Here is a 25,234-nt window from a genome sequence, read left to right on the forward strand (position 1 = left end):
CTACAATGTACCTGTGCAGTGTGCTGATCCCTCCATGTTTTTAAAGGGAAGTTCCTCTGATCAGTGACTCCGTCGGAATATGTCGATGTCTAGCCTCACACTACAGGGTGATGACAGGCAGCCTTTTTTTTTCCCTCCTCTTAGGTTATACGAGCGTCTTAAACATAGTGGAACTCACAATTCCAGCTTCATTCCAAACTAGTGAGATATTTCTCAGCTGCTTCCTCCACCTGCTCCTGAGGTCCAGAGTACAGGGCATTTGCCTAAGTCAGCATGCTAGGTGATAACCGCAAAGCTTTTCCTGCCAACCTTGCCATTTCCAAGCCCTTCTCTAACTGCATTCTCCTCTATTCTAGTCTCAACTCTGCTTGCTATTGGTGGAGTGCTTCTCCAGGGATGCATGTGGAGGAAAAGGAAAAGGAACCAGAGATGAAGGGGACATCCTCCTCCCTGGCACTGTCTCCATCTCCCCACAGTTCACCCATCATCTCCATTGGAAGGAAGGTACTCATGATCTTCATTGGAAGGAAGGCACCCAGAACTGCCCTGCAGAGACCATGAAATTAGTTGAGTGCTTCTCAAGAAATCTGTGATAAAGGGCCCGCTGATTTTTTCTAAAATTTCCAATCTACTATGAATCCTCAATTTTGTAAAATAAACAAAAATGAATTATTAGAAAAGAGTTAAAAATAACAGGCATATAAAATACAAGCTCAACTTTTTTGTTATTATGTCATAAAACTATTCCATCATATTGCTATGAACGTTTCTAAACAATTGCTCTCCATTTCTTCCCTTGTCCACAAACCAGCACGGGTTTGAGTCTCCCTGCTCTAGCTCAAGGTCTTAGCTATTTACTTAACCACTCAGAGCCTTGACCTGTTGTTTCTGCAAGATGGAAGAACAGTCATTACCTCAGCTGGTCAATGATGTCCCACATCTATATAATTCCAGGGACTCATTCCTGATTCTCCCTTAAGTTCTGAAAATATTTCAAAGACAGTAAAATAATGCTGAACTTCTGAGGAGGGTATTTGTTTGCATTTCTTACTGCTGATCTGGAACTACCTAATATTAAAGCACCTTGGAGAGTAATGAAAGAAATACATAAGAGAAGAAGAGGCAAACACTGGTAGGTCACTCACTGTCTCAGGGCTTCCTTTGTGGAACCAATAGGTATTTTGAAAGGCATCCTGAAAACATGTCAAAGGTCTAAGGATTGTTATCATTGGGGCTGGTGAGTCATGGCCCAGAGAGACAGTAATACAGGTGCCCAATCGGCTGCTGTCTATCCAAAACATGCCACTGGACTGTGAGGGAGGCAACCCTTAAAAGGGTGTGAAATAGAAAAAGAGGACAAACTTGTCTGCAGCACTCAGGAGGCTCAGGGAATTAACCAGGAGGGAACAGTAGCCCGGTTAAAATAGTTTCTGTACTTCCAGAGGAAGCAATTAAATCTCAGTGTCTACCATGGCAAAAGACCAATTGTACTTGATGAACAAAATTGGGGATGATCACCCTTTAGTGGCGGGAAGCTGGAAAATGAGGTAGGACATATAGGGTGAGAGGCAGGACTCTACTATGGACTGAATATTTGTGTCTCCCTCACCAAATTTATAAGTTGAAACCTAAATCCCCAATGTCATGGTATTTGGAGGTGGGGCCTCCAGAAGTTTTTATATCATTATGGTGGAGCCCTCTTGAATGGGATTAGAGCCCTTATAAGAAAAGACATGACAGAGATGCTCTCTCTCTGGTTTCTGCCATGTGGGGATACAAAGAGAAGATGGCTATTTCTAATCCAGAAAGAGGGCCCTCACTAGACACTGGATCTGCTGACTTCTGAGCCTCCAGAATTGTGAGAGATAAATTTCTGTTATTGAAGCTACCCAGTCCATAGTGGTTTGATATAGCAGCCTAAACTAAGACTCTATTCCGCCAGAAGCAATTTTTAAAATAGCTTTATTGACATATAATTGGCATCCAATACACTTCATGTGTTTACAATATAAAATTTAATATGCGTTGACACAGGCACACACCTACAAAACCATCACAACAATCAACCATCACCGGCACATCCATCACCACCAAAAAGTTTCCCAGTGCCCCTTTATCATCCCTGCCTCCCTGCTCTTCCTTCCCTACCCACAAGATAAGCACTGACCTCCTTTCTTTCATTATATATTTGTTTGCATTTTCTATAATTTTATATAAATGGAAACATGCAGTATATATGCTTTTTGAGGATGGGGGGGTCTGGCTTCTTTAATTCAACATAATTATTTTGAGAATCATTCATGTTGTGGTATGTATCAATTGTTCATTCTTTTATATTGCTGAGTAAGTAGTTTTTCACTTATAGCAATTTTACATCTCAAGCAAGGTTACCCTGGGACTAAAATTTTGAGGTGTTAAGGAAAGTTTATAAAAAATGTGGGCTTTCCCTTAGAGCAGAGCTTGCTGCTGCTATCTTGGGAAATAAACCTTTCCTTTGGTCTCAAAATTAAGGACAGTTAATTAAAGAAATAATAGCCATTTAATATTCTTTAATGATAAATAGAGTTTTGTAATACCCAGGGACCGTGGGCTGTGAGGAGAGAGAAAGAGGCTTGAGAAACCAGAAACCATCATTTGCATCCAAGGTAAATCTCAACCCATTCTGATTCTCAGTTTCCTATTGTTTGTTTCTGCACTTGTGGTAGTAAATGCACTGAAGAGAATGTTACTATTCCAGTTTTGATTTTGCTTTTGGAATCACTAGAAGGGAAGACTACTCTGCACTGCAATTATATCACTCATTCGTGCATTCATTCATTCAGTCACCATACATGTATCAGTGTCTTCTCTATGCTTGACATCACACTGGGGATAAAGAGACAGATCTAAGGCTTATGGGAAGACTCGGTTCCTGCTTTCACAGAGTTATGGGGTATGCAGGTATCAAGGCTGCAGAGTTTTACAACAGACTGACAGTAAATGAGAGATCAAAGAGATGACAGACAGGTCAAGATGGTGCCGAGGCTCTCAAGTTCCCATCATGGAGACTAGAAGACAGGATTGAATATGGATATGGTGACAGAGGAAGGATTCTGACTCACAGACTATTAGAAAACACAGGCCCCATTGGCAATAACAGAGAATGCAACCCCCAACTCCCCCAAAGGAGCGGTGGGGAAGACTGGAAGATGTAGGGGCATATGGAGCATGGCTCCTGTCTCCAAACACTAGCCTTGAATGTGCACATTGTTGTTTGCACTACCAAAAAGTAAAGAAACCTATTTTCCTTTTTTTTGTTTTTTTCTTTTTTTAAGACAAGGTCTCACTCTGTCGCCCAGGCTAGGGTGCAGTGGCGTGATCACAGCTCACTGCAGCTTTGACCTCCCAGATTCAAGTGATCCTCCCACCTCAGCCTCCTGAGTAGTTGGGACCACAGGTGTGTGCCACCACTCCTAGCTAATATTTTAAAATTTTTGTCTATAGAGATGGAGTCTCCCTATGTTGCCCAGGCTAGGCTTGAACTCCTGGCCTCAAGTGATCCTCCTGCCTTGGCCTCCTAAAGTGCTGGGATTACAGACACACCCAGCCTAGAACCTATTTTTATAAATAGGTGGCAGTAGTCTACAGAAGTTTCCTTTTAAAAAGTGTGTTTGTTCCCAATCCATCTGTCATAAAGTTACACTAAAAGAGCACAAAGGGAAAATAGCAGGACACAAAATTGAATGAGTAAGGTGAGGATTATAATAAAAAAATACAAACAACCTATTGCTTAGGAGGAAGGGGATCTAGTGGAGAGATGCCCAAAGAAATACCAGAAAAGCTAAACATCACCTTTTTGTGTCTTCTTCAAAATTTCTTTAGTGAGCATTTTCCTATTCGAGTTTTGAAGAATTATTTTGAAACATATCCTTCATGGGAAGTCATGGATTCTCAGCAGAAGGAAACCAAAATCACCAATCTGAATTTGCCTGCAGTCTAGAGAGAAGCCTAGAACCAGGGAGGGGGCTTCAGGGAAGCCAGTGGCAAAGGAAGGGTAAGACTTTGCCAAGGGGTTTTTGCAGCCTGAGAACTATACCCTGAGGTGCAGAGTGAAGAAGTGCAGACAGGAGGGACTGGAGTTCAACGGGAGAGCAGCACACAGGCAGGTGTGAGTAGTAGCCTTAGAAGGGCCAGGACCAATAAGGCCAAGGACATGGCTGGGCAGCCATGAGAAAGCAATTTCTTTAGACCTCAGGATCCTTGTCTTCCAAATGGAAAAGGAGCACTGGATGATCTTTAAGATCCCTTTTAACATACAGGAATTTGAATTGTATAATTCATGCCAATATATATCTATTGAAGACCTCAGCTGAGATTCTCCAACCTCAGCCTCCCAACTGGCTGGGACTATAGGCGTGTCCCACCACACCCAGCTAATGTTTTTTATTTTTTGTATAGATGAGGTCTCACTATGTTGCCCAGGCTAGCCTCGAACTTCTTGGCTATGTCTGAAGCACAGTGGGTCAGCAACTACAAACCTCCTCTCCAGTTAGCTCACATCAATCCAAAAATATTGAATATCGGTTACTCAATATATAGTGATGTATATTTTCTAGAAAAAGAGTTGTGTTGTGCAAAAGTAATCCCACATTAAAGCAAGGGCTAAGAGGGCAAACCTGTGGAGGTTTTTTGTTTTGTTTTGTTTTGACGGAGGAGTCCCCAGGCTGGAGTGCAGTGGCGCTATCTCGGCTCACTGCAACCTTTACCTCCCAGGTTCAAGCGATTCTCCTGCCTCAGCCTCCCAAGTAGCTGGGACTACAGACACACACCACCACACCACACAAAAATACAAATAAATTTTTGTATTTTTAGTAGAGATGGGGTTTCACCATGTTGGCCAGGATGGTCTTGATCTCCTGATCTCACGATCCTCCTGCCTCAGCCTCCCAAAGTGCTGGGATTATAGGCGTGAGCCACCGTGCCCAGCCAAACCTGTGTCTTTTATAATGTTCCAATCTACTCTGATTAAGGACGTTGGAAAAGGGATTCTCTAAGGGTCATGGAATGGAAACTGACACATGCCTCAAAGGGGAGATGCCAAGACATGGAGAAAAAACCTAGTACCCTCATGGACATTACTGTCAGAAGGGGTGTCCTTGTCTTACTCCCAGAACTGTCTCCAGTCACCACTGTTGACTAAAGTTAGAGGTGAGCTGCTGTCTCTTGCTGAGGAATGTGAAAACTCATGCACAGATAGGTGGAGCAGGAAGTTGGGGGAAGGTCAGAAAGAAAACAAAAGGGTTTCCTGTGATGAGTCACTGCCTTTCTGGGAAACCATTTCAGAAGCCACCGTGAAGTCCCCAACACCTGTCCAAGCCCTATACTTTGTGCTCAAATGAAGTGTGGCAAACAAAGTTCTGAGCCACATCTGACAGCCCACAGGCCACATGGAGGGCAGAGGTGTGAGAAAGAGCTGTGTGAGGCCAGCACAAGTGACAATCTGCACATCGCCCACCAGAGTCTCCAGAGCTCACTTTTCAGTGGACTGAAGGCTCTTAGTTCAAATTATCCTCTTCTTTAAATGGAGCACACTTTATGCTATTGTTTCCTGCAATGGCCACAGCTTGGATTTTCAGATGAAGTTTTTAAGTGTAGAAGGCTTACTGAATCTAGAGGAAAAAAACAAATCTGACCATAATCCTGAGTCTACAAATTAAAATGGGAATTGGTGGATCCCACATGAGATGAATTCCATTTGTTAATTTATGTTGATCTGGAAACAAAACCAACTTTTATCTCTTCATCCACTAAAAGGGATGTGTGCAGCAAACTGGAGAAAGTCAACCAAGACATAGGAAGACACAGGTGCCAGAACACAGGGCATCCAACCCAGGAGAGCAGGAGAAAGGAATTCCAGAATGATGGCAAGGAGAACACGGTGGCCCTGGAGAACCACCTCTCCCAAATACGGGCAGGACAGGGGCCTTTAGGAGGGCTGTCTCAGTGAAAGAGGGAATAATGTTTGCGCATGGATCAGGATGTGATGCACAGTTCTGTCAGGGAGCTTTGCATGCAAAACCAACCAACTAAGCCAATTAAAACAAAAATAAATCAATTATTCATTCCAGAGGTAAAGAGTTACATAAGAGAGAACAAGTAATCTTAGCACAGTACATGGCTCAGCGTGAATGATCGTCACATACTTACAGAAATGTGACCACTGAAATATTGGTTTCATCCACATCATAAAACAGTGCTATAACCATATCTGGGGCAAGGGAGGAAGGGGAGAGTGACAGAAAGGGGGATGCAAACACAAGAAAACTAACTCCTCATCTGCCTTAGCAGAAAGTTAGTGCATAATATCCAAACCTGCAAAATCAAGAAATAGCAGCATAAGCATGTTGTTTAGAAGGTTTTTGGATTTGGAAGCAGTTGCCTCAGGGGTACAGAATCAGGTATGAAGCAGGGTAGCCACGGCAAATGTTTCTTGATGTAACATTTGTAGTGCTGTTTTGACTTTTTCTTTTTCTTTCTCTCAAGAGAAAGTTTCTCTCTGTCGCTCAGGCTGGAGTGCAGTAGTGCAATCATGACCCACTTCAGCCTCCGCCTCCCAGGCCTTTAAGTGATTCTCCTGCCTCAGCCTCCCAAGTGGCTGGGACTATGGTGTGTACCACCATACTTAGCTAATATTTTGATTTTTTATAAAGACTGTGTCTCACTACATTGCCTGGGTTGGTTGCAAACTCCTGGGCTCAAGCAATCCTCTTGCCTCAGCCTCCCAAAGTGCTGTGATTGCAGGTGTGAGTTACTGCACTGGACTGTTTTGACTTTTTAAACTATGTACATATATTGTTATAACTGTTAAGGGTATAGTTGAGAAGATCGGTTTTTTTTTTTTCTCTTTGAACCAATGCAAAAAAAAAAAAGAAAGCATGTTACCAAAATTATAAGTTGTATGAAACCACATTTTTACCTATTACATACATAGAAAAATATCTAAAATAACATATACCAAGGTGTTAACAATGACTACCTCTAAGTGATAGAATTATGATTTTTTTTTTAATGTATATTTATTTTATTCCTTTTTTTTTCCCCGAGATGGAGTCTTGGTCTGTCTCCCAGGCTGCAGTGCGGTGGCGGGATCTCAGCTCACTGCAACCTCTGCCTCCTGGGTTCAAGCGATTCTCCTACCTCAGCCTCCCTAGTAGCTGGGATTACAGGCACCCACCACCACGCCCGGCTAATTTTTGTACTTTTAGTAGAGATGGGGTTTCACCATGTTGGCCAGGCTAGTTAGGACTCGAACTCCTAACCTCAAGCAATCCACCCGCCTCGGCCTCCCAAAGAGCTGGAATTACAGGCATGAGCCACTGCGCCCAGCCTATTCTATTTTTTAATACATATATTAACTCTGTGAAAAACAAGAAAATTAATAAAGCTTTTAAAATGAAAAGGAAGACTAAGAACAGCAGAAGAAAAAAATAAACAATAGTGGATCTGAGTCCAGAAATCAGGCCCTGCTACTTCCTAGTTTTTTTATACTTGGCTGATTCTTATCCTTTTTGGACTTTAGATTCCTCAATTTTAAAGTGGCAATACTGTTATCTATTCTCTTTCCTGTGAGGGGTTATTGCGATATTGCACAAACCTGCCCAGATATAAACATACTAGGCCAGACGCAGTGGCTCATGCCTGTAATCCCAGTACTTTGGGAAGCCGAGGCAGGTGGATTGCTTGAGCCTAGGAGTTCGAGCCCAGGAGTTGGAGACCAGCCTAGGCAACATGGCAAAACCCTGTCTCTACAAAAAATTTTAAAAATTAGCTGGGCGTCGTGGCACACACCTGTGTCCCAGCTACTGGGGAGGCTGAGGTGGGAGGATTGCTTGAGCCCAGGATGCAGGAGTTCCAGTGAGCTGTGATTGTGTCACTGCACTCCAACCTGAACAACAGAGTGGGACCCTGTCTCAAAAACAAAAACAAACAAACAAAACAGATATAAACATACTAGATAGGACAAGGGGCATGAGAAGAACACACAAAATGGGGGAGTCTCTGTACTTCGCATACCTTCAACGGCATCATGGCCCTTCTTCCCTAGGGGTGTTCACTCACTGGTCACACTCCTTCAGCCCACCTCAGGGAAATCCCTCCAAAGCTCCTTCACGCACGAGCTCGCTAGAGATTGAAATTCAAGGACTCTTCCCTTGTGCCTCTTCTTGTTTCTTGACTTTCAGGGGCAGCCTTGCTGAATCAGATCTTCTACACCCGCCTTATGCAGAAAGCTTGCTTTTACTGGGATATACTGACTTGCCCCTACCTCCTCCCAGGCCCATTCCTCTCAACTACAGTCACCTACCAAGCTAGCATTTTGGGGATTTTGCACAGGGCCTGGGGGAGAGAGAGAGAGAGAGCCTCTAAGGTGTGTCCCTCCAAAGACATCTCCAAGAATGAGAGACCTTAGTCCTGAGGACAGTTTCCTTAGAACTAGGTTGCTTTGAAAGGCTGAAGATTCACAACCAGAATACAGGAGAGACTTCAAAGTTTGCAGGGGGAGGTGAGTGTATTTAAAAATTAATCAACTTTCATCCAAAGCTTTGGAATGCAGCAGTGTCCCCTCAGCCAAATTGTAAAGCCTGAACCACCAACTGGTGCTATGACTTCATTCTCACCATCAAAGCCACTTGCCCTGACAAAGAAGTGCTCCAAGAAGAATCCTGAACTGGGAGTTATTAGAGTACACAACCCACAGCCTTATCTCTAACTCTGCTAGCCATGCAATCTTGCGAAGTCATTTAACTTCTTTGTGTCTTTTCCTTATCTACAAAATAAGGCAGTCACTATGCTGGTTTCATGCTAAAGGACTCGTCCTCTTCTGCAGGCGTGCTCACAACTTCCGCCATCTGTGGTTCCTTTGATGTTTTCGAGAGTTTCTCCTCATTCTCCTGTCTATTCTCATTTTTCCTTCCTCACCTGTCTCTGTATCTCTCAGTCATTTGGCCCAATTTTAAAGGCACAGGATCAACATACCCCTGAACAAAAAGAGAGGAGAGCTGCCTTTGCCTCCCCAGCTACCAAACCCCATAGCTCTCGTCTTCCCCCATGGAGTGCTGGTCTTCCAGCTGTCCCCCAGCAGCAAGCTTCCTGGAAGCACAAGCCACTGAGACATATGGAGTAAAAGATGCCCAGGGGCTGCCCAGGTGCCCTTGATAGAGTAACAAGATTTTTTTGTGTGCGGGGTTGAGGGGGGGCGGGTAATTGTGTTAGTCTGTTTTGCATTGCTGTTAAGGAATACCTGGGACTGCGTAATTTATAATGAAAAGAGATTTATTTGGCTCACAGTTCTGCAGACTGTACAGGAAGCACGGCACAAGCATATGCTTCTGGTGAGGCCTCAGGAAGCTTCCAACATGGCGGAAGAGAAGACGTGTTATGTGATGAGAGGTAGCAAGAGAGAGAGGAGAAGGTGCCAGGCTGTTTTAAACAATCAGCTCTCCTGTGAACTCACAGACTGGGAACACTCTCAATACCATGGGGAGGGCACCAAGCCATTCATGAGGGATCACACACCTCCCTCCAGGCCCTACCTCTAACACTGGGATCACATTTCAACATGAGATCTGGAGGGGACAAACATCCAAACCATATCCAATCTCAAGGACCCTTTTTTGCCCAGTAAAGATTATTAAGAGCTACTTTAATTTTTAAAACTTAATCTTCAATCTATGTAAATTACTAATTTAAAATCTTAGGTTCTGCCTTAGGATTTTAAGTTTAATATAGAAATATTATTACTCTTTATAAATATAACAATTGTTAACAATCACTTTTTTTTTTTTTTTTTTTTTTTTTTTGAGACAGGGTCTCCCTCTGTTGCCCAGGCTGGAGTACAGTGGCACGATCTCGACTCACTGCAATCTCCACTTCCCAGGTTCTAAGCAATTCTCCTGCCTCAGCCTCTGGAGTAGCTAGGATTACAGGTGCCCACAGCCATGCCTGGCTAATTTTGTATTTTTGGTAGAGATGGGGTTTCACCATGTTGGCCAGGCTGGTCTCAAACTCCTGATCTCAGGTGATCCACCCTCCTCGGCCTCCCAAAGTGTTGGGATTACAGGCGTTAGCCACAGTGCCCGGCCAACAATCACTTTTAAGAGGGCTTTTTAATTAAATGTTAGGTCCCATTTATAAATTTAGTTTATAAAACTCATTCAAATATTTTATATCATTTATATATTTAATATATTTTATTTCTCTCATGTCAGTTGTCTAAAAACTTCTTATAGCTCTAACAAATTAAGCTTTAAAATGTGAAAAACCATATTCTCTCAAGAATCCCAATACTGATCGCAATTTTAGAATGTCTTTTAATTTAAAATTAGAAAACTAAATCAATTTCTTAATTACATATTTTGTTTGGCATCAAAAGGATGATTGTTATTCTAATGGGTCAGTTTCCCTTAAATATTACAAATACTTAAAAAACCAAATGTGTATAACAAAAATATTATGAATTTGATTCTCTTAAACATTTCTTCATTTTTTTCTAAATTTTTGCAGGATTAAAAATGCTTACCCCATAAGGAAACAATCACGTCATTTTAAACACTCTTGGGTTACCTTCCCAAGCAATTTTGTGGGTTCCATCTCAGCTATATTAGGTTTGCTACCAATCTCACATCCCTGCCTCTATCCCGCTGTCGTGTTCAGGCCTGTTTCTGAGTTGCCTTGTCTCATAGCCTTCCTCCCATCCTGATGCTTTTCTCCCAAATCACCACTTGGTTGATTTCAACTAATGTATAATATTTGCTGCTCCATTCTGTTCTGATTTTTCTTTCTTTTTCCTTTTTTTTAAGACAGAGTTTCGCTCTTGTTGCCCAGACTGGAGTGCAGCGGCGCAATCTTGGCTAACTGCAACCTCCGCCTCCCAGCTTAAAGCAATTTTCATGCCTCAGCCTCCTGAGTAGCTGGGATTACAAGTATGCGCCACCATGCCCAGCTAATTTTGTATTTTTAATAGAGATGGGGTTTCACCACGTGGGTCAGGCTGGTCTCGAACTCCTGACCTCAGGTGATCCACCTGCCTCGACCTTCCAAAGGGCTGGGATTCCAATTTATTTTTCTATTCATCCTATTGGCACCACAGTGCTTACAGACATTTCAATGCCATCCTAAGGAATTCCTCACTGAGATTTGTCTAACTCAGTTTTGTTTTCACAGTTCCAAGTTCATGCCGCTGTTGGGTAGAAGAAGGCAGGGAGAGAAGACAGAGTAGGTAAAGAGCATTTCCATTTCTGAGTGGCTTTCCCCATGGCACCCTCCTGTCGATAAGGATCAGGGGACCAAGCACAGAATGTATCACTGCCCCTGCACTCTTTCTCCATCATGGGGTCATCACAGTCGCCTCTCATCTGCCTGACCTCAGGATTTTCCCTGCAGAGTCCTGAAGACTTTACCAGGGGCCAGGCAACCCAAGAAACAGTTTACCAAGCCAAAGGTCAGTGAGTGATTTTGCTCATGCTCTCACATTCTCTCCATCGTTCTCTCTCTCTCTCTCACACACACACACACACACACACACACACACTCCCCTAATCCTCTGTGGCTCCAAACACAGGCTCAAAATTATTCCTGTCAACCTTTGTGAGGTCAGGCACTTCCTAAGCAGATGCTGCTAATTCTATCATATCTTTCAGCTGTCGGCAATGACGTTGCCTAGCCTATTTCCTTTTTGGTCTGCTTTTATAGCACTCTTACTTGAATATCAAATAGCTTTTTGTACCAAGGCAGCCAAGTTGAACGTCTAGTTTAAAACAGACAATTTTGGGGGTGGGGGAATAATTTTGTATAAACATAATAGCCTTAGGCAAGTCTCCTTCTTCCAACCAGAGGCTGTTGTGGTGCAGTGAAAGAGCACTGGACACGGAGGGGGAGATGTGGGCCCCATTTCAATAGCTGCTACAAACTCTGCCTTTTGGGCCTACTTCTGTGAGCATCAGTTCCTTCACCTGTGATATCACTGACATGGACATGGGAGCAATTGCTAAAGTCATTGCCAAGAATAGATTTAAAAGCACACGAAACACTAGAAGTCTTTTCTTCTGTGGCCTCCAGTATCTCACATGCTCCTAGTTTCCTTTAGTCTCACCGCCTGGTCCTCCTCAGTCTCTTTGCTGGTTCCTCTCCTCTCCCCAACCTCTGAATATTGGGCTCAACCCTTGGACTTCTGCTTTCCTTCTCTCCTTGCTCCACTGGTGATCTTATCCAGTCGCATGGGTTTTAATATCATCTGTAGGCTGATGACTCCCACATTCACATCTCCAGCCCAGGATTCTCTGAATTCCAAGCTCATACTTCTACCAGCCTATTCATCATCTCAACTTGGGTGCCAAATATGCACCTCAAACTATACATTCTAAACCTGCTCGCCTGCAGTCTTTCCTAGTTTAGCTCATGGCAATTTCATCCTTCTGGTTGATTGGATCCAAAATCATAGAGTCATTCATGACTCATCTCTTTCATACCTCCCATCCTTCCATTCCATCACCAACTTTGAGTTCTATCTTCAAAAGATAATGTAAATTCGACTGTTTTTGCATCACCAACTACTGCCCTGAGTCAAGACAACATGAAATCTCACCTAGATTCTTGCTGGAGTTTCCTAAGTGGTATCCTTGGTTCTGCCCTCACTCCCTTCCACTCTCCTCGGTCTGTTTTCAAACAGCAGATGCAGTGATCGTGTTAAACTATACATTAGATCATGTCACTCCTCTCCTCAAAACCCTCCAATTTCTACCCATCACATTCAAGGAAATTACTGTTATGTATCACTTACTATAAAATGAGGATCACGATAATACCTACTTCATAGAGTTGTTGTGAGGATTTAAAAAGTCAGTATATGTGGCCGGGCGCGGTGGCTCACGCCTGTAATCCCAGCACTTTGGGAGGCCGAGGTGGGCGGATCACGAGGTCAGGAGATCAAGACCATCTTGGCTAACATGGTGAAACCCCGTCTCTACTAAAAAGACAAAAAAATTAGCCGGGTGTGGTGGTGGGCGCCTGTAGTCCCAGCTACTCGGGAGGCTGAGGCAGGAGAATGGTGTGAACCCAGGAGGCAGAGCTTGCAGTGATCCGAGATGGCGCCACTGCACTCCAGCCTGGGGCGACAGAGCGAGACTCCCTCCCAAAACAAAAAAAGACTTTGGAGGTATGCACTATTATACCCATTTTACAGTTGAGGAAACTGCATTACAGAGAGATTAAATAAATAAGCTCCCCAAAGTCACATAGCTAGGGAATGGTAGAACCAGGCTTCTGCTGCAGGCACTTGGCCTCCATGCCCTGTTCTTTCGCTACACTGCCTCATCAGTAAGCCTTCTTCCAGGACACGCTCTACATGCTGAATAGTACCCCCATCATATGGAGGGAAAATTAATTTACTTAACCAATTCCTCACAAAGTCCTCTGATCATTCCAAAGGCTCTAACTTAAGCTAACAAATTCATTTACTCAACAAATACTATTGAACGACAAGGTACTAGGCATTGAAGACACACCAATGAACAACCAAAAAATGGACACAAAGTTCTGTCTTCATGGAGTTTACATTCTGTTAAAAGTACTTTTTATAATGGAAGCATCACTAGAGACCTGACTTGCCTACTGAGTAATTGCTTTTCTCTCCTGAGGTGATCAGGCTCAGCTTCATTCATTTGGCGCATCTTGTGGCCAAAGCACTTGGCTAACATCTGTGGGAGGAACAGAAATGATTCAGACATGGACTTTGCTCAGGGAAGGTTGTATATTACCATGTGCCTGGGTATCTCAGCAGCAGTACTTGTTGAACATGTTCCTGGGTCTGTCCTGTGCTCTCTCATTTAACGTCTAAGCTCCCTAAGGGGGAAGAACATTCTTGTGGTTTCCTTTTTCTCTGCCCACAGAGCCTAGAAGAGTGCTTTAAATACACTGGCTTTGCAGTTTATGTTCTTTATTGAGTACCAACTTTTAGAAAGATTCCTCAAAAATCTGTTTGGCCATAAATTTTGCTCCCCACTCTTCTGTCTTTAATACCACATTTATTCCATCAGCAGACAAAAGAGAACTAAGACTATAAGAGCTACCTTTTATAATTGTTAATATTTTCATTGTCCTTTCCCTAATTAACTATTTTAACCATTTAGCCACTTGGATGGAGGAACCCTGGTAGTCTACGGAATAGTCACATCAAAGACTGATTGCCCCCCACCACCCCCAACCAACACACACACACTTTAAACCCTTCAGTGATTTCTCACTGTTCTTAGGAAAAACAGCCAAATCTTCAGCAAGGTCTCCAATGTACAAGGTTCTGAGTGGCCTGGCTGTGCCTGCCCCTCGGCCTTTCCCCGCAGCGTCATGAGTCATCTTGCTCTGGGCACTGCAACCACAGGGCCTGCTTGTGGATTCCAAACACTCCTGCTCCATCCTGCTGCAGGGCATTTGCATGTGCAGTTCCTGCTTCCTAGAAAGCCTTTTCTTCCTCAACCTTTAGACTCAACTCAATCATTACTTCCTTAGACAAGCCTTCACTGGCCCCGGGGCCCCGACTCCACCCAGCATCATATCTTCTCATAGCATCAGCACCTCTCCTTCAGGCCCTTCTTCAGCCGTTCCTTCATCCCAGGTGTAATTTTACTTGTGTAGGTGGAAATATGTTATTAATGTATTTCTCCTCCACTATGCTTCATGAGTACAAAGACCATTACTGATTTTTCTCACCATTGTATATCCAGAGCTGGGCACAGTGCTTGAAACTAAAAAAAAACAAAAAATTACTCACTCATCAACCATATAATGAGCACCTTCTGTGTGCCTGGCCCTGTTCTAAGCCCTGGGAATACAATAGTGAAAAGCCAAAGTCCCTGCCTTCCTGGAGCTTATATTCTAGTTTTGGATAAGAGACAATAAACAAATAAGCAAGATGACTGCAAGGAAGGATAAGTGTTATGGAGAAAGTACTTCTGAAGGGAACAGGATGTGAGCACTGGGGACAGGGTAGGATAGTATCTCAGATAATGGTCAGGAAAGGCCTTTACAGGGATCTGGCATATGAGCCAAGTCCTGGGTACTCTGAAGGGGGGACTGAATTTTATTGCAAAAGTTAGGACAGTCCCAGGCAAATCAGGACAGTTGATCACCTTGTTGATCATAGTATGCTGCCTGCTTCAGCCACTCACCCAGAAAATGATTCTCTCACATCTTCTAAATTTCATTTCCAGAAACACTCCTTCATGAGAATTAACACAGCTTAGAACACAGTAAATGCTTTGTAATGATGAGGAGACTTCCCAGGAATCCACACCCACTAACTTTAGGAGCAGCCCTGCCTTTGGGATTCCCAGTCAAAACCAGGCCCTCTCCTGCAACCCTCCCACTCTCAGAGACCCATACTTGGATTTCCATGTGGATGGAATCCACCCAACAGGAAAAGCTCATTTCCTCCCTCCACCTGGCTCACTCTCCCAGCCTGGAATCTTCCCCCACAATATCCCTTGGCAGACTCCTCTTCTGCACTCCCTCCTGGCTGGCTGAGCTTCCGGCCAGTTCCACCCAATAATAAACTACCTGTAATGAACCACAGAGCAGCAGATCCCTCCAGTGGTCCTCCTGCTCCTTGGGGCACACACTTGAGCAGGCCCTGCTTCAACAATTGGCAGCTGCCCGCTTGGCGCAAGCACTCACGCAAATTCTTCCTTACTCTCATTAGTCTAAACTAGGTCTTTATTTAATGGATTTAGAAACAGTTCACTGGCTAACCTGATTTTTTGTTTCATCTCCAGTCAAATTCCTAAGCCACTGTTGAAAGCTTCCCTTTTTATCTTAGCCCCTTTCCCAGCCCCAATTCTCCCCTCACCAACTGTATGAGCAACATTAGTACCTACGTCATTGAGATATTAGAAGGATTTAACCGAATTAATATACACAAAGCACCTAGAACAGTCACCAGCACACAGTAGCCCTTCACGTGAATGTATTCAATGAATGAAATGCTAGCCCTTATTATCGTCCCTGAGATCTGAGAGTCATTTGTGCCTTGATAGTAAGTAGCTGCCTGCTATGATTTTATTTGAAGAGACAAATTATCCTGTTGCCCAAATGCTCCCCCAGCAAACTTAAAAGTCCTGCAACCAGCATCTGTATTTAAAAAGAGCACGTGAGGTCAGGCACGGTGGCTCAAGCCTGATTTCCTAGCACTTTGGGAGGCTGAGGCTGGTGGATTACTTGAGGCCAAGAGTTCAAGACCAGTCTGGGCAACATGGTGAAACCCCATCTCTACTAAAAATACATAAATTAGCCAGGCTTGGTGGTGCATGCCTGTAATCCCAGCTACTTGGGAGGCTGAGACACAAGAATTACTTGAACTGAGATTGTGCCACTGCACTCCAGTCTGGGTGACAGAGCAAGATTCTGTCTCAAAAAAAAAAAAAAAGAAAGAAAGAAAGAAAGAAAAAGAAAAAGAAAAGAAAAGAAAAAAGCACATGAGAAGGATGGGAAACATTACAACAATTTCCCATTTTTCTCCCCAGAAGAGTTTATTAGATTAAATAGAAGTAGAATACTAAGGACTATAGCTGGATGGGGAGGACAGAGTTTGAGGCTTGTTTAGAAAAGAAGGTCAGAAGCTCGCACTGTAAGGAGGGGAGGCATCATGAGAGCACTGGACTCTTGACGGGGTGAAGGGAGTAAAGCTGAGGGCATGGAGAAGTGGAAAGGGTGTGGAGAGGAGCGATTACAAAGACAAAATTCAGCTAAGTTGATGGAGCCAGGTCCTTTCCTAAAGCCACATCTTCCCTCCCCAACTCTGCCCCAGTCAAGACTAGACTACATACTGCAGGCATCCTACTCAAGAGAAAAGAGCCTGGATTTTCAAGCCACCATAAACTCAGAGCAACTCCCAGTCCTACCATTTACCAGTTGACTAAGTTCATTGACCCTTCTGAACCATGGATTCCTCTTCTATAAAAACAAAACAGAAACAAAAACTCTCAAAACAAAGTTGTGAGGATTCAGTAAGATAAGGCATGTGATAGGCCAGCTAAGTGCCCAGCTTCTAGGAGGTGCTCAGATCATTTAGTTTTTCAGCCAGCTTTCTGACCTCACACTAAGTCCACAGCCTCTTGCACTTTTTCCTATCTAGTTTTTACATGTAATTTATTACATTCAATTCAATTCAACAGAGATTTTATAGAATGCCAAGCACTAAACTCTGGGGATACCAGAGGATCAGGTCCCCTTGCTCCCCATGGCCCCCCAAAACTTGTAGCCTATATAGGAGACTAAAGATTAAATATGCAGTTACAAATGAACAATGAACATTCCAATAACGGAAATACAGGAGCTGCCAGAACACAGATAGCTCTCACATTACACAATAGATGTAAAATGAGCTCTATGTCATTTATGCTAAGTGTCAAGACACAGGAATTAAGCACTTCCACAATAAAAATCTAGGTGGATACCTCAGTGGAGCAGATTTTTATGTTGGTGGTAGTTTCCAAAGTTAGCACATAACTGAAAGCAGTCACTTGAAAAAAAATCCCTTAAATTATCCATAAAATAGAGTATACATGGTTTTTGTGTACAAGTATGCATTGCTGTGTGTATGTAAATATGTAATAATCTACACAACAGATACTTGACAAAGAATAAATATGCAAAATATAAGTTTACAGATTTTACTACACAGAAGAAACCAAAAGTGAAATTAGAAAAAGTTTGCAAAATCAATGTTCTAAAAACTTCCAGTGGAAATGCATGTTTTGTTTTGATAACAAATTCTAAAGGGCCAGGACACAGCTGCAAGGCAAAGCACATTCACACTCTTCAACCACCCTGGGCTTTTTAAAAGTGTAAATAAAGGCAGTAGCTTCAGAAAATCATCCTTTGGTTCTCTTAGTTGTTAGACTTCTGTAGGAGCCTGTCAATCTTACAGAGTATTAATAGAAAGAAAATTACCACCCCACCCCCCCGCAAAAAAAAACCTTATTGCCTTTTATTTTTGGACAGGTTATGGAATCACAAAATCTCAAGGTTGTAAGGGAACCGAAAGAGCACTGGTCCAACCTCTCATCATATGTTTCAATCCCTCCCAAGGGATCAAACAGTCTCTACTTAGATATTTCCAGTAGCTAGAAACTACCCGTTCCATCTTAGAACACCTCCAGCAGTAATTTAAATGCACAATTGCTTCAAAAATTTAATACATCAAAATTATGTGTTGCAGGAAGATCTTCCTGGCAGGGATTCACTTTAAAAGTATTATGAAGAATTTACTCTGCAATATTCTTAGTGTATAAAAGGGTCATACAGACTAATAAGAAAATCGCTAAGATCTCAATAGATAAGAAAAAATGTAAATCATCACATTTATATTTAAAAGTTCAGTCAGCTGGGCGCAGTGGCTCACTCCTGTAATCTCAGCACTTTGGGAGGCCGAGGCGGGCGGATCACCTGAGGTCGGGAGTTTGAGACTAGCCTGACCAACATGGAGAAACCCCGTCTCTACTGAAAATACAAAATTAGCTGAGTGTGGTGGTGTGTGCCTGTAATCCCAGCTATTTGGGAGGCTGAGGCAGGAGAATCACTTGAACCCAGGGGGCAGAGATTGTGGTGAGCCGAGATTGTACCATCGCACTCCAGCCTGGGCAACGAGAGTAAAACTCTGTCTCAAAAAAAAAAAGGTCAGTCTACCTCATTTAATAGGCAAAAAATTATCCCACATTTTAATCCATTAAATAACAAAGGTTAAGACACATTGCACCAAAAGAGCAGTGAGATATAAACTGATGGTAGAACTGTAGATTGCTACAACTTTTATGTATTTCATTTTGGCAATAGTCATTTGTCAAAGAATAAGACTAGAGTTTTGTTGTTGTTGTTGTCATTGTTGTTGTTTCATCACAGCTGAGTCTACTAATTTACCAGGCAAGGGAACACAAACCAAAACAGAAATTTGCAATGTATCCCTGTTAGGGAAATGTCAGGGGTTGCTTTTTAAGTGCTGGAGAGAAGTGCCTGATGATTATTCTAATTAAGCATTGACAACTAGCATTCTAGACAGTCAGTCATTTAAACAAGTGTCACTGTCTTTGGTCAGGAAAGAGTTTTCAATCAGGTCCTGTGTGTGGGTGGGGCCCGGGGGGGTTCCTTAAAGTTAATGGTCAGCTTTAGCAGGTTAGAACCAGCTGGGATAAAACACAGTCTTTAGTTTTGATATTCCTAAGCAAGAAGGGAAATTTCTTCCTTGTTTTCTTCACTCATTCAACAATGCACATTAAGGCTGGGCATGGTGGTTCACACCTGTAATCCCAGCACTTTGGGAGGCCCAGGCGGGCAGATCACTTCAGATCAGGAGTTTGTGACCAGCCTGGCCAACATGGTGAAATCCCACCTCTACTAAAAATACAAAAAACATTGGCCAGGCATGGTTGTACGAGCCTGTAATCCCAGCTACTCGGGAGGCTGAGGCAGGAAAATCTCTTGAACCCAGGAAGCGGAGGTTGCAGTGAGCTGAGATCTCGCCACTGCACTCCAGCCTGGGCAACAGGGTGAGACTCCGTCTCAAAAAACAAACAAACAAACAAAACATGCACACTAAGAACCATCTCCATGCTGGACACTGGTAATACAGCAGTAAAGCAGGCAGAGATAGTTCCTGTCTTCATGGAAATTGCCACCAAGTAATGTGATCTTGTCATGAAAATGTTTATATTATTCAACCTAAAAATTTCACTTTAGGAAGCTTATGTTAAGGAGATAATAAGCTGGTCAAATATTTATACACAAATATATTCATTGGAGTATTGCTTAAGCCAAAAAACAGAGACAACCTAAATTTCCAACAGTAAGGGAATTGCTTAAAAAATACATAATACATTCATAAATTGACTATAAAAGGTTTAATGACATGGGAAATGTGTATGATATAATATTAAGCAAGGCAAATAATATTTTCAAGACATAGAATGTGGCCTCAATTATATTAGACATTATATAAAATAAACTTTTAAAATACTTGGTTGCTGATCATGGTGGCTCACATCTGTAATCCCAGCTCTTTGGGAGGCCAAGGCAGGCAGATTGCTTGAGTCCAGGAGTTTGAGACTGGCTGGCTAACGTGGTGAAACCCTGTCTCTACAAAAAATACAAAAATGAGCTGGGCATGGTGATATGCACCTGTAGTCCCAGCTACAGGTCTGGCTAACATGGAGACACCCTGTCTCTACAAAAAATACAAAAGTTAGCTGAGCATGATGATATGCACCTGTAGTCCCAGCTACTCTGGAGGCTGAGGTGAGAGGATGACTTGAGCCCAGGAGGTCAGGGCTACAGTGAGCTGTAATCACACCACTGCATTCCAGCCTGGGCAACAAAGCAAGACCCTGTCTCAAAAATAAAATAAAATAAAACGAAATGAAATACTTCGAAAGAAATATACCTCAAATGCTAACATTTTATTGGTGTATGAATGTTGTATTACGGGATTTTTTTTTCTTCTTTATATTTTACTGTATTCACTTTTATGAGAGTTTGTATTAATTTTATAATCTAGAAAGAATTTGGCAAACCTCCCCTCTGAAAAAAAAAATCAGAACAAAAACTACCCCCAAATAGGGAAAACTCTACAAATGGCTTAACTGTGTATACAGTCAAGATCCTATAACTTAGGTCTCTGTATCTAAAGGCAGAATTTACATATGAATTAATCTCATTTTTGTTTCTGCTGACTCCATAGAAACTGTGCTCTCCATGGCTTCCTCAAGATGAGCAAACAAGAGTGATACAGATTTTTCTGAGATGGACAGTGCCTCTCACTGACCCCGCCCCCAGTATCCTACGACCAAGGAAAAGAATCTCATGTGTCATTTCTGTGGGCCACGGTAGTTAAGGAAACTCCATGTATTTTCATCTGGAGCCTCACAGCAACCCTGACAAGTGGCTAAGTGGGGACAATGTGAAGCTCGGCTGCCCTTCCCCAAGGCCCTGGCCTTGACAGTCCTCAGGGGCTGGAGGCCCCCCTCATCCATGTCCCCACAAGATTTCTGTCCATGGCACCCAAGGACCCACTCAAATGGTCTTGAATGGACCTGAGGAAGACTGGCGAGTTATTGGTTTTATAAGCACAGTTGTGTCCGTTTAAATCTACCAGAAGGTACAGGGATATGGCGAGAGTGGGAAGACGTGACACCTGTTAATACAAACTCTCCCCTTTAACTTGTCTTTCCAGAGAACACAGAATGGGAGACACCGCTAAAACAGGCCACGTTAGCACTAGAACTGATAAACTGAGAGCTAAGTTCTAGATAGAAAAGTTACGATGAAACATCCTCATCATTGTCAACAGATGAATACCTAAACCTCAGCTTTGATGTCCTCTGCCAAATGGATTGGATGATGCCTGCCCTTGCCACTCCACGGGGTCTTTGGGGATGAACTGAGCTACAATGGCGAGGGAGCGGGTGGGATACTAACTGGCCCTTCCCCTAGATAGGAGGCCATCAAGTGCAGAGCCAGAGACCGGCCCTGGGCCTCCGCAGGCTCCCCCAGGAGCCAAAGAGAGGCCAAACCGAAGCGTCCTGCCCAAGGCCGCCCTAACGCGATTCTGGCCGCTCCTGCTTAGCAGATACCGGCTGGTGCCCTCGCTTCGGATGCAAGATCCCAGCTCTGCTGCAGCTTTCGAGCCGGAGGGACGATCGAAATGATCAAAAATGCCCGGCGGGCAGCCTTGGCGAGCGCGCGGCGGGGCGCGGGGTGAAGTCCCGCCAGGGCGCGCCGCGGCGGACACCTAGCCACACGCACTGTGCCTGCGCCCGCGGCCGCCCCGAAGGTAGTCGGTAACTGCGGCGGGCGGCGGGCGGCGGCCGGGGCTGGACAGCGAGCCCCGCCCGGCAGGCTCGCAGCTCACGTAGCGCTAGCGTGAGTCAGCACGTTCCAGCGCAGCCCCGGGCCGAGGGAGGGCTCCCGCGCGCAGCGCCGGCAGCCCGCACGTACCGGCCCCGGGAGGGGGCGCCTAGGTGGTTCCACTCGCGGGTGCCCTGTGCCCTGGAGTGTCCCCACGCCCCAGGTTGTCCCCCTCGAAAGCCACGTGGGCGTGGGGCTCGCCTTCCCTCGGCGGAGTCCCCATCGGTGCCTGCCCGCCCGGAAGTAGGGGCGCGAGGGTGACGGGCAAGATCGAGCCCGGCCCGTGATTCTTCCTCAGCCGGAACTCGACCTTCTCCTTGTCCCTTGCGTTTCCTTTCTTTGAACCACACACTCGCTCGCTCACTTTTGTCCCGACTTAGTTGCCCCCGGCCCCCGCAGCTGTCATGAAGATAGATGGAGATGTAGCTGCGAGAGCCCAGCCTCGGCGGGTGGTGCCCAGGGCGGACTGGGGAGACTAAAGACAGTAAAGGGCGGGTGGGACTCGAGTCCTCTATCAACCTAATCTCACATGCAGTGGGACTTATCATTCCAGTCGGTCTGCATTTCCTCAAATCTGCACCTGTTTAGTTACGACAACCAGCTTTATAAAAGGAAGTGGCCTACGTGCCTGACAGCTGAATGACGGAATTAGAAGTCATTCTCTACTAAATGTGTGAACATAGCAGGACCTCCGCTTAAGTTCTAGACCTACAGGGTTGCAAGTCTGGGCCTCCTGGGGGCAGGAAAAAATTCCAAGTCCTCCTTTGCCCCTCGGTAAGATGTTCTTTCACAAATTAGAGCCAACGGCACATCTGTGATGTGCCTATGTCACTTTTTCAAAGCCTTGCTCAGGGGTTGGAATGTCGTGGAGAGGGAGACGAGGTGGGTGCTTATGAAGGGAAAGAGATACATGGGGAAGGGGGAGAGGAAACGTTGATTAGGAAAGGAGCTTGCAGTCATGAGTAAAGTGACTGACAGAACGTTATTGAGCCTGGCATGGAGATCAGGCACTATTTGGGCACCAGTGACGCAAAATAAGTGGCTCCCCGTGGTCCCTGCTCTCAGGGTTACAGATGAGTGGGAGATATTAACTAAGTAGACAGTGAAACATGAGGAAGACTTAGTATGACGGTTCAGCACCCAGACTTGGGAACCAGGCTGTGCAGGTTCTGATGCTGGCTCTGCAATGTACAGACCGTGTGATCTTAGCCAAGTGAGTACCCCCATCTGTCCTCACCTTCTTGTTTTGGAAAATAAAAATGGTGAAAACGACTTACTTTTTAGGACATCTCAGAGGTCTAAATACATTAATACAAGCAGAGCACTGGAATTCAGTAGGCACTGAATAAATCTTGTTAATAGAATAAATGGAGGAGATACAGGCAGGGGCTGCCAAGCACAGCAGAGCAGGCTTGCTGTACAACTCCAGAAGACACGTTCATAGAAGTGAATGGAGCTTTCTGGAACTGTGCAGTGTGGTGGTCCTGAGTATGAGTGATGTCTATTTTAGCATAGTTCATAATAGGAAAAAATGGAAAATTCAAATGCACTTATCTATAAATGTGGTATGTTCATACAGTGGAGTACTAGTAGAGCTATTAAAAGGGATAAGCTGCATCTACGTGTATCAAAATCTCAAAAGTATATTGAATGAAAAACAGCAAGTTGCAAAATGATACATGCAGCATGATGCCATTTATAGAAAGAAAATGTACATACACACAAAAAATCCCATATATATATATATATATATATATATATATGTGCTGGAAAAATACACACCAAACTTAAAGCTGTCTTTGAATGGAAGGAGAGGAATTCAGATTTGAAATGGTAGTCATAGGAATTTAGCTTATTCTCATATTGTAATAATTGTTTCAAAGAACAATGTACTTATATATCATGCAGTTTTTTATTTTAAGGAATAGATATAAAATAAAACTAGAAGCAAATATGTCAACACTGGCTAATTGTGGGTTGCTGGAATATGAGTAATCATTATTTTTTCATTTGTACTTTTCTGAATATTCAAATTAAAAATAATTACAACCTTGCAGGTTAAGTGCTATGATAAAGGTATAAAAGGGATGGGCCTGGAGAGCATGTCTCGGGTGAGGCTACGCTTGTACACCCACAATCTTCGGTCACAACAGAGAATGGAGCAAGCTCCCCAAGACCCCTCTGCTCTAACCCCATCCTGGGGCGGGCTGGGTGCCTCTGGAATGCCATGGCTGGCCAGGGTTTCCAGACCAGGGCTGTCCTGAGCATGATGCTGCTGGCGACCATGCTTTGCAGGTTCTTCTTTCAATCCTTACCCTCCCTAAAATATGGCATTCTGGTTGGTGCCTGAGGGGGAAACACCAGATGATAGTAGAACCCTTGAGGACAGGGAACCATCCATGCTCTACAAGTGGGTCACCTACAATTCTGAAAATTAACTGAGTCATTGAATTCAACGCAGCAAGTAAATGGTAAAGGTGGAAATGGAAACCATATCCACCTTATATCTATGAATGTCTACTATTCTCTGCCTCTGTGCAGGACCCTTTCACAGGTGTTGCCCTCTTTTGGAGCAGCTCAATGAATTGGTCAAGATTCCAGGCTTTGTAGTTGCTCAGACCTAGGCTCGAGTAGCCAATGACTACAGTTTAGGGCAAATTACTCAGTTTCTCTGACTCTGTTTCCTCTTCTGTGAAATGGGGATAACAGTGGTGCTGGGGGAACGGAATAGATAATATATGCAAAGCACTTAGTACAGTGGCCCCCCCAGGGATCCCCCAGTAAATGGTGGTTAGGTGTCCATCAGGAAGTGGGATCTTTTGATAACAGATGGATCCTGTTTTAAAAAGGAGATTTTTTTTTTTTCTTATCCTATAACTATCCTTTACCCTAGTAAAGGGTTAAATAGCTGTGTAGGAAAAGAATGAAAGCCTGTGTCTCTCAGTGAGGTGGGACTGAGCTTGAAATTGACAGTCTACAAGAGTTTGACTAGGAACTGTTGTTTGGAGAAGCCCACCCTCCCCCACTTAAAAAAAAACCAGTGGTGTTTTTGTTTCTTAATAGCTAAATCTACCCACTGAAAGCCCCAAACAGGATTCTCTTACATTTAAAAAATTAGCCTGACACACCAGTGCCTTCTGAAAGAAGCCGTCCGAGCTTTTAAGTCAAACACACTAAGAATTCCTTCTTTCTCTCTTGTTTGCTTTCTCTCCCTGGCACGCATAGACAAAAGATGTCTCAGGGATTTTTAACTCAGTTATGCTGAAAATCCAAGATTTAAACCTGATTCCCAGCTGCTCCTTTAGAACGTGTT

The 25,234-nt window shown here is 43.8% G+C and overlaps 2 long non-coding RNA genes across 2 annotated transcripts in view; one reads left to right on the forward strand and one right to left on the reverse strand.

The window, feature by feature from the left end:
- Positions 1 to 25,234, reverse strand: part of LOC129393792 (uncharacterized) — a 263,111-nt gene that overhangs the window by 75,288 nt on the left and 162,589 nt on the right. The window lies entirely within an intron of this gene.
- On the forward strand, positions 1,358 to 23,977 carry LOC130540803 (uncharacterized). The gene is made up of 3 exons (XR_008954806.1): positions 1,358 to 1,547; positions 2,581 to 2,645; positions 20,756 to 23,977. It is a non-coding gene; the product is annotated as an uncharacterized LOC130540803 (long non-coding RNA).

Source organism: Pan paniscus, chromosome 15 (genome assembly GCF_029289425.2).
Source record: "Pan paniscus chromosome 15, NHGRI_mPanPan1-v2.0_pri, whole genome shotgun sequence".
Taxonomy (NCBI): Eukaryota; Metazoa; Chordata; class Mammalia; order Primates; family Hominidae; genus Pan; species Pan paniscus.